Source organism: Schistocerca nitens, chromosome 5 (genome assembly GCF_023898315.1).
Source record: "Schistocerca nitens isolate TAMUIC-IGC-003100 chromosome 5, iqSchNite1.1, whole genome shotgun sequence".
Lineage (NCBI taxonomy): Eukaryota > Metazoa > Arthropoda > Insecta > Orthoptera > Acrididae > Schistocerca > Schistocerca nitens.
This window is the reverse complement of record NC_064618.1, coordinates 123,602,659-123,614,076: the sequence shown is the minus strand read 5'-3', so window position 1 is coordinate 123,614,076 and position 11,418 is coordinate 123,602,659.

The window sequence follows — 11,418 nt, the reverse complement described above, 5'->3', positions numbered from 1 at the left end:
AACTTTACAGAAGCTCTCCTGCGAACCCTGCAGAACTAGCACTCCTGAAAGAAAGGATATTGCGGAGACATGGCCTAGCCACAGCCTGGGGGATGTTTCCGGAATGAGATTTTCACTCTGCAGCGGAGTGTGCGCTGATATGAAACTTCCTGGCAGATTAAAACTTTGTGCCGGACCGTGACTCGAACTCGGGACCTTTGCCTTTTGCGGGCATGTGCTCTACCAACTGAGCTACCCAAGCACGACTTACGCCTCGTCCTCACAGCTTTTCTTCTGCCAGTATCTCGTCTCCTGCCTTCCAAACTTTACAGAAGCTCTCCTGCGAACCCTGCAGAACTAGCACTCCTGAAAGAAAGGATATTGCGGAGATATGGCCTAGCAACAGCCTGGGGGATGTTTCTGGAATGAGATTTTCACTCTGCAGCGGAGTGTGCGCTGATATGAAACTTCCTGGCAGATTAAAACTGTGTGCCGGACCGTGACTCGAACTCGGGACCTTTCCCTTTCGCGGGCAAGTGCTCTACCAACTGAGCTACCCAAGCACGACTCACGCCCCGTCCTCACAGCTTTACTTGTGCCAGTATCTCGTCTCCTGCCTTCCAAACTTTACAGAAGCTCTCCTGCGAACCCTGCAGAACTAGCACTCCTGAAAGAAAGGATATTGCGGAGACATGGCCTAGCCAAGGACTGGGGGATGTTTCCGGAATGAGATTTTCACTCTGCAGCGGAGTGTGCGCTGATATGAAACTTCCTGGCACATTAAAACTGTGTGCCGGACCGTGACTCGAACTCGGGACCTTTGCCTTTCGCGGGCAAGTGATCTACCAACTGAGCTACCCAAGCACGACTCACGCCCCGTCCTCATAGCTTTACTTGTGCCAGTATCTCGTCTCCTGCCTTCCAAACTTTACAGAAGCTGTCCTGCGAACCCTGCAGAACTAGCACTCCTCAAAGAAAGTATATTGCGGAGACATGGCCTAGCCACAGCCTGGGGGTTTTTCCGGAATGAGATTTTCACTCTGCAGCGGAGTGTGCGCTGATATGAAACTTCCTGGCAGATTAAAACTTTGTGCCGGACCGTGACTCGAACTCGGGACCTTTGCCTTTCGCGGGCAAGTGCTCTACCAACTGAGCTACCCAAGAACGACTCAGGCCCCGTCCTCACAGCTTTACTTGTGCCAGTATCTCGTCTCCTGCCTTCCAAACTTTACAGAAGCTCTCCTGCGAACCCTGCAGAACTAGCACTCCTGAAAGAAAGGATATTGCGGAGACATGGCCTAGCCACAGCCTGGGGGATGTTTCCGGAATGAGATTTTCACTCTGCAGCGGAGTGTGCGCTGATATGAAACTTCCTGGCAGATTAAAACAGTGTGCCGGACCGTGACTCGAACTCGGGACCTTTGCCTTTCGCGGGCAAGTGCTCTACCAACTGAGCAACCCAAGCACGACTCACGCCCCGTCCTCACAGCTTTACTTGTGCCAGTGTCTCGTCTCCTGCCTTCCAAACTTTACAGAAGCTTTCATGCGAACCCTGCAGAACTAGCACTCCTGAAAGAAAGGATATTGCAGAGACATGGCTTAGCCACAGCCTGGGGGACGTTTCCAGAGTGAGATTTTCACTCTGCAGCGGAGTTTGCGCTTATGTAAAACTTCCTGGCAGATTAAAACTGTGTGCCGGACCGTGACTCGAACTCGGGAACTTTGCCTTTCGCGGGCAAGTGCTCTACCAACTGAGCTACCCAAGCACGACTCACGCCCCGTCCTCACAGCTTTTCTTCTGCCAGTATCTCGTCTCCTGCCTTCCAAACTTTACAGAAGCTCTCCTGCGAACCCTGCAGAACTAGCACTCCTGAAAGAAAGGATATTGCTGAGATATGGCCTAGCAACAGCCTGGGGGATGTTTCCGGAATGAGATTTTCACTCTGCAGCGGAGTGTGCGCTAATATGAAACTTCCTGGCAGATTAAAACTTTGTGCCGGACCGTGACTCGAACTCGGGACCTTCAACTTTCGCGGGCAAGTGCTCTACCAACTGAGCTACCCAAGCACGACTCACGCCCCGTCCTCACAGCTTTACTTGTGCCAGTATCTCGTCTCCTGCCTTCCAAACTTTACAGAAGCTCTCCTGCGAACCCTGCAGAACTAGCACTCCTGAAAGAAAGGATATTGCGGAGACATGGCCTTGCCACAGCCTGGGGGATGTTTCCGGAATGAGATTTTCACTCTGCAGCGGAGTGTGCGCTGATATGAAACTTCCTGGCAGACTAAAACTGTGTGTCGGACCATGACTCGAAGTCGGGACCTTTGCCCTTCGTGGGCAAGTGCTCTACCAACTGAGCTACCCAAGCACGACTCACGCCCCGTCCTCACAGCTTTACTTGTGCCAGTATCTCGTCTCCTGCCTTCCAAACTTTACAGAAGCTCTAATGCGAACCCTGCAGAACTAGCACTCCTGAAAGAAAGGATATTGCGGAGACATGGCCTAGCCACAGCCTGGGGGATGTTTCCGGAATGAGATTTTCACTCTGCAGCGGAGTGTGCGCTGATATGAAACTTCCTGGCAGATTAAAACTGTGTGCCGGCCGGACCGTGACTCGAACTCGGGACCTTTGCCTTTCGCGGGCAAGTGCTCTACCAACTGAGCTACCCAAGCACGACTCACGCCCCGTCCTCACAGCCTTTCTTCTGCCAGTATCTCGTCTCCTGCCTTCCAAACTTTACAGAAGCTGTCCTGCGAACCCTGCAGAACTAGCACTCCTGAAAGAAAGGATATTGCGGAGACATGGCCTAGCCACAGCCTGGGGGATGTTTCCGGAATGAGATTTTTACTCTGCAGCGGAGTGTGCGCTGATATGAAACTTCCTGGCAGATTAAAACTTTGTGCCGGACCGTGACTCGAACTCGGGACCTTTGCCTTTCGCTGGCAAGTGCTCTACCAACTGAGCTACCCAAGCACGACTCACGCCCCGTCCTCACAGCTTTACTTGTGCCAGTATCTCGTCTCCTGCCTTCCAAACTTTACAGAAGCTCTCCTGCGAACCCTGCAGAACTAGCACTCCTGAAAGAAAGGATATTGCGGAGACATGGCCTAGCCACAGCATGGTGGATGTTTCCGGAATGAGATTTTCACTCTGCAGCGGAGTGTGCGCTGATATGAAACTTCCTGGCAGATTAAAACTGTGTGCCGGACCGTGACTCGAACTCGGGACCTTTGCCTTTCGCGGGCAAGTGCTCTACCAACTGAGCAACCCAAGCACGACTCACGCCCCGTCCTCACATCTTTACTTGTGCCAGTGTCTCGTCTCCTGCCTTCCAAACTTTACAGAAGCTCTCCTGCGAACCCTGCAGAACTAGCACTCCTGAAAGAAAGGATATTGCGGAGACATGGCCTAGCCACAGCCTGGGGGATGTTTCCGGAATGAGATTTTCACTCTGCAGCGGAGTGTGCGCTGATATGAAACTTCCTGGCAGATTAAAACAGTGTGCCGGACCGTGACTCGAACTCGGGACCTTTGCCTTTCGCGGGCAAGTGCTCTACCAACTGAGCAACCCAAGCACGACTCACGCCCCGTCCTCACAGCTTTACTTGTGCCAGTGTCTCGTCTCCTGCCTTCCAAACTTTACAGAAGCTTTCATGCGAACCCTGCAGAACTAGCACTCCTGAAAGAAAGGATATTGCAGAGACATGGCTTAGCCACAGCCTGGGGGACGTTTCCAGAGTGAGATTTTCACTCTGCAGCGGAGTTTGCGCTTATGTAAAACTTCCTGGCAGATTAAAACTGTGTGCCGGACCGTGACTCGAACTCGGGACCTTTGCCTTTCGCGGGCAAGTGCTCTACCAACTGAGCTACCCAAGCACGACCCACGCCCCGTCCTCACAGCTTTTCTTCTGCCATTATCTCGTCTCCTGCCTTCCAAACTTTACAGAAGCTTTCATGCGAAACCTGCAGAACTAGCACTCCTGAAAGAAAGGACACTGTGTGGACATGGCTTAGCCACAGCCTGGGGGATGTTTCCGGAATGAGATTTTCACTCTGCAGCGGAGTGTGCGCTGATATGAAACTTCCTGGCAGATTAAAACTGTGTGCCGGACCGTGACTCGAACTCGGGAACTTTGCCTTTCGCGGGCAAGTGCTCTACCAACTGAGCTACCCAAGCACGACTCACGCCCCGTCCTCACAGCTTTACATGTGCCAGTATCTCGTCTCCTGCCTTCCAAACTTTACAGAAGCTCTCCTGCGAACCCTGCAGAACTAGCACTCCTGAAAGAAAGGATATCGCGGAGACATGGCCTAGCCACAGCCTGGGGGATGTTTCCGGAATGAGATTTTCACTCTGCAGCGGAGTGTGCGCTGATATGAAACTTCCTGGCAGATTAAAACTGTGTGCCGGACCGTGACTCGAACTCGGGACCTTTGCCTTTCGCGGGCAAGTGCTCTACCAACTGAGCTACCCAAGCACGACTCACGCCCCGTCCTCACAGCTTTTCTTCTGCCAGTATCTCGTCTCCTGCCTTCCAAACTTTACAGAAGCTCTCCTGCGAACCCTGCAGAACTAGCACTCCTGAAAGAAAGGATATTGCTGAGATATGGCCTAGCAACAGCCTGGGGGATGTTTCCGGAATGAGATTTTCACTCTGCAGCGGAGTGTGCGCTAATATGAAACTTCCTGGCAGATTAAAACTTTGTGCCGGACCGTGACTCGAACTCGGGACCTTCAACTTTCGCGGGCAAGTGCTCTACCAACTGAGCTACCCAAGCACGACTCACGCCCCGTCCTCACAGCTTTACTTGTGCCAGTATCTCGTCTCCTGCCTTCCAAACTTTACAGAAGCTCTCCTGCGAACCCTGCAGAACTAGCACTCCTGAAAGAAAGGATATTGCGGAGACATGGCCTAGCCACAACCTGGGAGATGTTTCCGGAATGAGATTTTCACTCTGCAGCGGAGTGTGCGCTGATATGAAACTTCCTGGCAGATTAAAACTGTGTGCCGGACCGTGATTCGAACTCGGGACCTTTGCCTTTGGCGGGCAAGTGCTCTACCAACTGATCTACCCAAGCACGACTCACGCCTCGTCCTCACAGCTTTACTTGTGCCAGTATCTCGTCTCCTGCCTTCCAAACTTTACAGAAGTTCTCCTGCGAACCCTGCAGAACTAGCACTCCTGAAAGAAAGGATATTGCGGAGACATGGCCTAGCCACAGCCTGGGGGATGTTTCCGGAATGAGATTTTCACTCTGCAGCGGAGTGTGCGCTGATATGAAACTTCCTGGCAGATTAAAACTGTGTGCCGGCCGGACCGTGACTCGAAATCGGGACCTTTGCCTTTCGCGGGGAAGTGCTCTACCAACTGAGCTACCCAAGCACGACTCACGCCCCGTCCTCACAGCTTTACTTGTGCCAGTATCTCGTCTCCTGCCTTCCAAACTTTACAGAAGCTCTCCTGCGAACCCTGCAGAACTAGCACTCCTGAAAGAAAGGATATTGCGGAGACATGGCCTAGCCACAGCCTGGGGGATGTTTCCGGAATGAGATTTTCACTCTGCAGCGGAGTGTGCGCTGATATGAAACTTCCTGGCAGATTAAAACTGTGTGCTGGACCGTGACTCGAACTCGGGACCTTTGCCCTTCGCGGGCAAGTGCACTACAGACTGAGCAACCCAAGCACGACTCACGCCCCGTCCTCACAGCTTTACTTGTGCCAGTATCTCGTCTCCTGCCTTCCAAACTTTACAGAAGCTCTCCTGCGAACCCTGCAGAACTAGCACTCCTGAAAGAAAGGATATTGCGGAGACATGGCCTAGCCACAGTCTAGGGGATGTTTCCGGAATGAGATTTTCACTCTGCAGCGGAGTTTGCGCTGATATGAAACTTCCTGGCACATTAAAACTGTGTGCCGGACCGTGACTCGAACTCGGGACCTTTGCCTTTCGCGGGCAAGTGCTCTACCAACTGAGCTACCCAAGCACGACTCACGCCCCGTCCTCACAGCTTTTCTTCTGCCAGTATCTCGTCTCCTGCCTTCCAAACTTTACAGAAGCTCTCCTGCGAACCCTGCAGAACTAGCACTCCTGAAAGAAAGGATATTGCGGAGACATGGCCTAGCCACAGCCTGGGGGATGTTTCCGGAATGAGATTTTCACTCTGCAGCGGAGTGTGCGCTGATATGAAACTTCCTGGCAGATTAAAACTTTGTGCCGGACCGTGACTCGAACTCGGGACCTTTGCCTTTTGCGGGCATGTGCTCTACCAACTGAGCTACCCAAGCACGACTTACGCCTCGTCCTCACAGCTTTTCTTCTGCCAGTATCTCGTCTCCTGCCTTCCAAACTTTACAGAAGCTCTCCTGCGAACCCTGCAGAACTAGCACTCCTGAAAGAAAGGATATTGCGGAGATATGGCCTAGCAACAGCCTGGGGGATGTTTCTGGAATGAGATTTTCACTCTGCAGCGGAGTGTGCGCTGATATGAAACTTCCTGGCAGATTAAAACTGTGTGCCGGACCGTGACTCGAACTCGGGACCTTCAACTTTCGCGGGCAAGTGCTCTACCAACTGAGCTACCCAAGCACGACTCACGCCCCGTCCTCACAGCTTTACTTGTGCCAGTATCTCGTCTCCTGCCTTCCAAACTTTACAGAAGCTCTCCTGCGAACCCTGCAGAACTAGCACTCCTGAAAGAAAGGATATTGCGGAGACATGGCCTAGCCAAGGACTGGGGGATGTTTCCGGAATGAGATTTTCACTCTGCAGCGGAGTGTGCGCTGATATGAAACTTCCTGGCACATTAAAACTGTGTGCCGGACCGTGACTCGAACTCGGGACCTTTGCCTTTCGCGGGCAAGTGATCTACCAACTGAGCTACCCAAGCACGACTCACGCCCCGTCCTCATAGCTTTACTTGTGCCAGTATCTCGTCTCCTGCCTTCCAAACTTTACAGAAGCTGTCCTGCGAACCCTGCAGAACTAGCACTCCTCAAAGAAAGTATATTGCGGAGACATGGCCTAGCCACAGCCTGGGGGTTTTTCCGGAATGAGATTTTCACTCTGCAGCGGAGTGTGCGCTGATATGAAACTTCCTGGCAGATTAAAACTTTGTGCCGGACCGTGACTCGAACTCGGGACCTTTGCCTTTCGCGGGCAAGTGCTCTACCAACTGAGCTAGCCAAGCACGACTCAGGCCCCGTCCTCACAGCTTTACTTGTGCCAGTATCTCGTCTCCTGCCTTCCAAACTTTACAGAAGCTCTCCTGCGAACCCTGCAGAACTAGCACTCCTGAAAGAAAGGATATTGCGGAGACTTGGCCTAGCCACAGCCTGGGGGATGTTTCCGGAATGAGATTTTCAGTCTGCAGCGGAGTGTGCGCTGATATGAAACTTCCTGGCAGATTAAAACTGTGTGCCGGACCGTGACTCGAACTCGGGACCTTTGCCTTTCGCGGGCAAGTGCTCTACCAACTGAGCTACCCAAGCACGACTCACGCCCCGTCCTCACAGCTTTACTTGTGCCAGTATCTCGTCTCCTGCCTTCCAAACTTTACAGAAGCTCTCCTGCGAACCCTGCAGAACTAGCACTCCTGAAAGAAAGGATATTGCGGAGACATGGCCTAGCCACAGCCTGGGGGATGTTTCCGGAATGAGATTTTCACTCTGCAGCGGAGTGTGCGCTGATATGAAACTTCCTGGCAGATTAAAACTGTGTGCCGGACCGTGACTCGAACTCGGGACCTTTGCCTTTCGCGGGCAAGTGCTCTACCAACTGAGCTACCCAAGCACGACTCACGCCCCGTCCTCACAGCTTTACTTGTGCCAGTATCTCGTCTCCTGCCTTCCAAACTTTACAGAAGCTCTCCTGCGAACCCTGCAGAACTAGCACTCCTGAAAGAAAGGATATTGCGGAGACATGGCCTAGCCACAGCCTGGGGGATGTTTCCGGAATGAGATTTTCACTCTGCAGCGGAGTGTGCGCTGATATGAAACTTCCTGGCAGATTAAAACTGTGTGCCGGACCGTGACTCGAACTCGGGACCTTTGCCTTTCGCGTGCAAGTGCTCTACCAACTGTGCTACCCAAGCACGACTCACGCCCCGTCCTCACAGCTTTACTTGTGCCAGTATCTCGTCTCCTGCCTTCCAAACTTTACAGAAGCTCTCCTGCGAACCCTGCAGAACTAGCACTCCAGAAAGAAAGGATATTGCGGAGACATGGCCTAGCCACAGCCTAGGGGATGTTTCCGGAATGAGATTTTCACTCTGCAGCGGAGTGTGCGCTGATATGAAACTTCCTGGCAGATTAAAACTGTGTGCCGGACCGTGACTCGAACTCGGGACCTTTGCCCTTCGCGGGCCTGTGCACTACCAACTGAGCTACCCAAGCACGACTCACGCCCCGTCCTCACAGCTTTACTTGTGCCAGTATCTCGTCTCCTGCCTTCCAAACTTTACAGAAGCTCTCCTGCGAACCCTGCAGAACTAGCACTCCTGAAAGAAAGGATATTGCGGAGACATGGCCTAGCCACAGCCTGGGGGATGTTTCCGGAATGAGATTTTCACTCTGCAGCGGAGTGTGCGCTGATATGAAACTTCCTGGCAGATTAAAACTGTGTGCCGGACCGTGACTCGAACTCGGGACCTTTGCCTTTCGCGGGCTAGTGCTCCACCAACTGAGCTACCCAAGCACGACTCACGCCCCGTCCTCACAGCTTTACTTGTGCCAGTATCTCGTCTCCTGCCTTCCAAACTTTACAGAAGCTCTCCTGCGAACCCTGCAGAACTAGCACTCCTGAAAGAAAGGATATTGCGGAGACATGGCCTAGCCACAGCCTGGGGGATGTTTCCGGAATGAGATTTTCACTCTGCAGCGGAGTGTGCGCTGATATGAAACTTCCTGGCAGATTAAAACTGTGTGCCGGCCGGACCATGACTCGAACTTGGGACCTTTGCCTTTGGCGGGCAAGTGCTCTACCAACTGAGCTACCCAAGCACGACTCACGCCCCGTCCTCACAGCTTTACTTGAGCCAGTATCTCGTCTCCTGCCTTCCAAACTTTACAGAAGCTCTCCTGCGAACCCTTCAGAACTAGCACTCCTGAAAGAAAGGATAATTCGGAGACATGGCCTAGCCACAGCCTGGGGGATGTTTCCGGAATGAGATTTTCACTCTGCAGCGGAGTGTGCGCTGATATGAAACTTCCTGGCAGATTAAAACTGTGTGCCGGACCGTGACTCGAACTCGGGACCTTTGCCTTTCGCGGGCAAGTGCTCTACCAACTGAGCTACCCAAGCACGACTCACGCCCCGTCCTCACAGCTTTACTTGTGCCAGTATCTCGTCTCCTGCCTTCCAAACTTTACAGAAGCTCTCCTGCGAACCCTGCAGAACTAGCACTCCTGAAAGAAAGGATATTGCGGAGACATGGCCTAGCCAAGGACTGGGGGATGTTTCCGGAATGAGATTTTCACTCTGCAGCGGAGTGTGCGCTGATATGAAACTTCCTGGCACATTAAAACTGTGTGCCGGACCGTGACTCGAACTCGGGACCTTTGCCTTTCGCGGGCAAGTGATCTACCAACTGAGCTACCCAAGCACGACTCACGCCCCGTCCTCATAGCTTTACTTGTGCCAGTATCTCGTCTCCTGCCTTCCAAACTTTACAGAAGCTGTCCTGCGAACCCTGCAGAACTAGCACTCCTCAAAGAAAGTATATTGCGGAGACATGGCCTAGCCACAGCCTGGGGGTTTTTCCGGAATGAGATTTTCACTCTGCAGCGGAGTGTGCGCTGATATGAAACTTCCTGGCAGATTAAAACTTTGTGCCGGACCGTGACTCGAACGCGGGACCTTTGCCTTTCGCGGGCAAGTGCTCTACCAACTGAGCTACCCAAGCACGACTCAGGCCCCGTCCTCACAGCTTTACTTGTGCCAGTATCTCGTCTCCTGCCTTCCAAACTTTACAGAAGCTCTCCTGCGAACCCTGCAGAACTAGCACTCCTGAAAGAAAGGATATTGCGGAGACTTGGCCTAGCCACAGCCTGGGGGATGTTTCCGGAATGAGATTTTCACTCTGCAGCGGAGTGTGCGCTGATATGAAACTTCCTGGCAGATTAAAACTGTGTGCCGGACCGTGACTCGAACTCGGGACCTTTGCCTTTCGCGGGCAAGTGCTCTACCAACTGAGCTACCCAAGCACGACTCACGCCCCGTCCTCACAGCTTTACTTGTGCCAGTATCTCGTCTCCTGCCTTCCAAACTTTACAGAAGCTCTCCTGCGAACCCTGCAGAACTAGCACTCCTGAAAGAAAGGATATTGCGGAGACATGGCCTAGCCACAGCCTGGGGGATGTTTCCGGAATGAGATTTTCACTCTGCAGCGGAGTGTGCGCTGATATGAAACTTCCTGGCAGATTAAAACTGTGTGCCGGACCGTGACTCGAACTCGGGACCTTTGCCTTTCGCGGGCAAGTGCTCTACCAACTGAGCTACCCAAGCACGACTCACGCCCCGTCCTCACAGCTTTACTTGTGCCAGTATCTCGTCTCCTGCCTTCCAAACTTTACAGAAGCTCTCCTGCGAACCCTGCAGAACTAGCACTCCTGAAAGAAAGGATATTGCGGAGACATGGCCTAGCCACAGCCTGGGGGATGTTTCCGGAATGAGATTTTCACTCTGCAGCGGAGTGTGCGCTGATATGAAACTTCCTGGCAGATTAAAACTGTGTGCCGGACCGTGACTCGAACTCGGGACCTTTGCCTTTCGCGTGCAAGTGCTCTACCAACTGTGCTACCCAAGCACGACTCACGCCCCGTCCTCACTGCTTTACTTGTGCCAGTATCTCGTCTCCTGCCTTCCAAACTTTACAGAAGCTCTCCTGCGAACCCTGCAGAACTAGCACTCCAGAAAGAAAGGATATTGCGGAGACATGGCCTAGCCACAGCCTAGGGGATGTTTCCGGAATGAGATTTTCACTCTGCAGCGGAGTGTGCGCTGATATGAAACTTCCTGGCAGATTAAAACTGTGTGCCGGACCGTGACTCGAACTCGGGACCTTTGCCCTTCGCGGGCCTGTGCACTACCAACTGAGCTACCCAAGCATGACTCACGCCCCGTCCTCACAGCTTTACTTGTGCCAGTATCTCGTCTCCTGCCTTCCAAACTTTACAGAAGCTCTCCTGCGAACCCTGCAGAACTAGCACTCCTGAAAGAAAGGATATTGCGGAGACATGGCCTAGCCACAGCCTGGGGGATGTTTCCGGAATGAGATTTTCACTCTGCAGCGGAGTGTGCGCTGATATGAAACTTCCTGGCAGATTAAAACTGTGTGCCGGACCGTGACTCGAACTTGGGACCTTTGCGTTTCGCGGGCAAGTGCTCTACCAACTGAGCTACCCAAGCACGACTCACGCCCCGTCCTCACAGCTTTACT